Source organism: Acipenser ruthenus, unplaced genomic scaffold (assembly GCF_902713425.1).
Source record: "Acipenser ruthenus unplaced genomic scaffold, fAciRut3.2 maternal haplotype, whole genome shotgun sequence".
In the NCBI taxonomy this organism is placed as follows: Eukaryota; Metazoa; Chordata; class Actinopteri; order Acipenseriformes; family Acipenseridae; genus Acipenser; species Acipenser ruthenus.
The window spans coordinates 7501-12500 of NW_026707931.1; the positions used below are offsets into that span (position 1 = coordinate 7501).

At 51.4% G+C, this 5000-nt stretch overlaps 1 pseudogene; it reads left to right on the forward strand.

The window, feature by feature from the left end:
* LOC131728529 (serine/threonine-protein kinase MARK2-like) overlaps window positions 1-5000 on the forward strand; it is a 25208-nt pseudogene that overhangs the window by 6991 nt on the left and 13217 nt on the right.

Below are 5000 nucleotides of genomic sequence, written 5' to 3' on the forward strand. Positions count from 1 at the left end.
CCCTCCACAGTGAGTACCAGCACTGCCCCAACCCCAACCCTAACCCTAACCCCCTCCACAGTGAGTACCAGCACTGCCCTAACCCTAACCCCCTCCACAGTGAGTACCAGCACTGCCCCAACCCCAACCCCAACCCTAACCCCCTCCACAGTGAGTACCAGCACTGCCCTAACCCTAACCCCCTCCACAGTGACTACCAGCACTGCCCCAACCCCAACCCTAACCCTAACCCCCTCCACAGTGAGTACCAGCACTGCCCCAACCCCAACCCTAACCCCCTCCACAGTGAGTACCAGCACTGACCCAACCCTAACCCCTCCACAGTGAGTACCACACACCACTGGGGTTTCGTTACAAACCCTTCAAGTTTTGCATCATCCTATAGCATTAACACATTTTTGCTTCATAAACTTTTCACCATAGCTGTATGAAACTCTTTTTATTCGCTTCTATTAACACTATCCCTTCCCTGCCAGTCTACCCCCTTCACAGTGAGTATAAGGGCTGACAGGCAGGGCTTTGTTACAATCCCAGGGCTGAGAGTAACCCCCCCCCCCCCCCCACCTGTGTCTCACAGAACAGCATTCTCTCAACCGGGACGAGTCGGAGCAGAACCTCCCCGATGACAGAGAGGAGCAGCGTGGGGCAGAGCTCTGTGCAGAACGGCAAGGACAGGTGAGATTCAACGCAATACAATACACACACACACACACACACACACACACACACACAGGGCTCTGTGCAGAACAGCAAGGACAGGTGAGATTCAACACAATACAATACACACACACACACACACACACACACACAGGGCTCTGTGCGGAACAGCAAGGACAGGTGAGATTCAACACAATACAATACACACACACACACACACACACACACACAGGGCTCTGTGCGGAACAGCAAGGACAGGTGAGATTCAACGCAATACAATACACACACACACACACACACACACAGGGCTCTGTGCAGAACAGCAAGGACAGGTGAGATTCAACGCAATACAATACACACACACACACACACACACACAGGGCTCTGTGCAGAACAGCAAGGACAGGTGAGATTCAATACAATACACACACACACACACACACACACACACAGGGCTCTGTGCAGAACAGCAAGGACAGGTGAGATTCAACACAACACAATACAATACACACACACACACACAGGGCTCTGTGCAGAACAGCAAGGACAGGTGAGATTCAACACAACACAATACAATATACACACACACACACACACACACACAGGGCTCTGTGCAGAACAGCAAGGACAGGTGAGATTCAACACAACACAATACAATACAATACAACACAACACACACTCAGGTATGCCAGGGTTCAACTATTGAAACCTCTAATCACTTCTCCTCCTCTTCCTTTCGCTGTGGGACAGGCGAGTTGTGAGCTCTTAACCGCTGTACCCTGTCTCTGTCTGTCTGTCTGTCTCTTCTGTCTGTTTATTTACCAAACCCATAGTTTACAGGGTTTTGCTTTATTAATACATGTATTATTAGTCTCTCCTCTCCTCTCCTCTAACGTGTTTGCGCTGCTCCCCTCCCCTCTCCTCTCTTCCCCTCTCCTCCTCCCCCTGTCCTCCCCCTCCCCTCTCCCCCTCTCCTCTCCTCTCTTCCCCTCTCCTCCTCCCCCTCTCCTCCCTCTGTCCTCCCCCTCCCCTTCCCCCTCCCCTCTCCTCTCTTCCCCTCTCCTCCTCCCCCTCTCCCCCTCTCCTCCCTCCCCTCTCCCCCTCCCCTCTCCTCTCTCTTCCTCTCTCCTCCTCCCCCTGTCCTCCCCCTCCCCTCTCCCCCTCTCCTCTCCTCTCCTCTAACATGTTTGCGCTTCTCCCCTCTCCTCTCTCTTCCTCTCTCCTCCTCCCTCTGTCCTCCCCCTCCCCTCTCCCCCTCCCCTCTCCTCTCTTCCCCTCTCCTCCTCCCCCTCTCCCCCCTCTCCTCCCCTCTCCCCCTCTCCTCCCTCCCCTCTCCCCCTCCCCTCTCCTCTCTCTTCCTCTCTCCTCCTCCCCCTGTCCTCCCCCTCCCCTCTCCCCCTCTCCTCTCCTCTCCTCTAACATGTTTGCGCTTCTCCCCTCTCCTCTCTCTCTTCCCCTCTCCCCCTCTCCTCTCCTCTAACGTGTTTGCGCTTCTCCCCTTCCCTCTCCTCCCTCTCCCCCTCTCCCCCTCTTCCCCTCTCCCCCTCTCCTCTCCTCTAACGTGTTTTGCGCTGCTCCTCCCCTCTCGTCTCCAGTTTAACCACGCCAGGCTCCCGAGCCTCCACTGCCTCTGCCTCCGCTGTGCTGACCTCGGCCCGGCCACGCCACCAGAAATCCCAGTCCAGCCAGGGCTCCCTGACCCCCTCCGACAAGCACCTCGAGGTGCAGAGGCCCAGGCAAGTCACCCGAGAGATAGAGAGAGGGGGGGGGTGGGATAGGGGAGGCGAGAGAGGCGAGAGGGGGGATCCTGGGAAAGATGAGGGGAGAGGGGAGGAGAGAGAGATGAGGGGAGAGGGGTGATCCTGGGAAAGATGAGGGGAGACGGGGAGAGGAGAAAGAGACAAGGGGAGAGGGGGGATCCTGGGAAAGATGAGGGGAGGAGAGAGGCGAGGGGAGAGGGATAGGGGAGGAGAGAGAGAGGGGGATCCAGAGAGAGAGGGATAATAGGGAAGGAGAGAGACGAGGGGAGGGGGGAGTCCTGAGAGAGGGATAGGGGAGGAGAGAGAGACAAGGGGAGAGGGGGGATCCTGAGAGAGGGAGGAGAGAGGGGAGGGGAGGGGAGGGGGGGATCCTGAGAGAGGGGGATAGGGGAGGAGAGAGAGGTGGGGGATCCTGAGAGAGATGAGGGGGAGAGGAGAGGGGTTGGATCCTGAGAGAGATGAGTGGAGAGGAGAGGGGAGAGGGATCCTGAGAGAGATGAGGGGGGTTGGATCCTGAGAGAGATGAGTGGAGAGGAGAGGGGAGAGGGATCCTGAGAGAGATGAGGGGGGTTGGATCCTGAGAGAGATGAGTGGAGAGGAGAGGGGAGAGGGATCCTGAGAGAGAGAGGAGGGGGGTTGGATCCTGAGAGAGATGAGTGGAGAGGAGAGGGGAGAGGGATCCTGAGAGAGATGAGAGAGGGCCTAGGTGAGTCAGTCTGAACAGAACAAGGGGGATACCCAGTAACAAAAGGGAAGGAGAGAAGAAAAGAGGAGAGAAGAGATCAGGGTGAAGAGAGAGAGAGAGCAGAGGGGAATGAGGACAGCTCCTAGGGTTCGGGAGAGCAGGCTGAACAAAAACCGCTCCACACACAGGCAGACTGCCTCCCCCCCCCGAGATGGAGATTGCACAGTGCAGGTCATGCGAACGCACTTCAATAGAGTCCTTTACAAAAATCAATACCCCAACCCCCAACCCCCCAGCACTGAACTAACTGACCCAGCAGGGTCTTCAGCTATGGGATCTCTGGGACTTCTCTTTTTGTTTTTCTCTGCTCATAAACTGCAGCGGAAATATTAACCCATTAACGACTGACTCTCGATCAAAGTCTCCTCATCATCAATGATGTGTGTGTGTGTGTGTGTGTGTGTGTGTGTGTGTTTTACAATAGTTAAGGCATGTAATATGCTACCCGCTGCACAGCAGTGTGATCCAGTCCTGCTTTCACTGGGAGTTTAATAATCAGACACACCTGAGCTTGTTAGCTAGACACACTGGGGGGCTGATCAAGCTGGTAGCAGTAAAACCTGGACTGGATCACACTGCTGTGCAATAGAGTCTGATTACCAGTCCTGGTTCCACTGGGAGTTTAATAATCAGACACACCTGAGCTTGTTAGCTAGACACACTGGGGCTGATCAAGCTGGTAGCAGTAAAACCTGGACTGGATCACACTGCTGTGCAATAGGAGTCTGATTCCCAGCCCTGTAGCTTCCAACGCTCTCTGTAAACGGTGGGTATTAAACTCCATTCCTACCAGGAGTTTTCCAAACTTGTGATTTCAGTTTGGCAGCGGATCTGATCAAGACTGAGCTGCGAAACCAGGCAACTCAGGAATCAGTTTGACTTTTGAAAACTAAGTGTAGATAAAATCTTTGACATGAGAGCCACCAAGCAACCCAAATCCCCCCCCCAGTTCAACCCCTGGGGGTCCCTTCCCGGTCCTCTGCAGTGCCTTGCCGATCGGAAGAAATTATCAAACCCACACGTTTTAATTTATTTAATTTTTTTGTTTGTTTTTTTGAGGGAAAAGAAACCCAGCTAGCGATCTCATTTGAACCCCGTGTATTTTGTGATGCGTGTTGTCTAGAAGACGCTGCCTGATTTTGATTGATTCATTCATTCATTCATTCATTCATTCATTCGTTGATCAATTGATTGGTTTTTAATGCTTTTGTCCTTGAGGCTTAAGTATATGGTAACTCTTCTCTCCTCCCTTAGGAAACCACTCTGGAGACAGAAGACGGCTTTTTAAAAATAATAATAATAATAATAATAATAATAATAATAATAATAATAATAATAATAATAATAATAAATAATGAAATAAAATAAACTATGGGTGAAAAAAAAATTGATTTATTTAATTTATTTTGTTTATACTGATGAGGTACGATCTGTAACAGTGCTTCTGTATGTGTGTATTATTATTATTATTATTATTTATTTCTTAGCAGACGCCCTTATCCAGGGCGACTTACAATTGTTACAAGATATCACATTATTTTTACATACAATTCCCCATTTATACAGTTGGGTTTTTACTGGAGCAATCTAGGTAAAGTACCTTGCTCAAGGGTACAGCCGCAGTGTTCCCCACCTGGGATTGAACCCACGACCCTCCGGTCAAGAGTCCAGAGCCCTGACCACTACTCCACACTGCTGCCTTAGTATATATATAGATATATTTATATATATGTGTGTGTTCAGGTTGCAAACGTGTTTTTGACAGTAAATGGGTTCACAGCCTGTTTTTAGCAAGGGGTCTTAATTGGGCTCAATTAAAAACATATAGTTTAGACTGC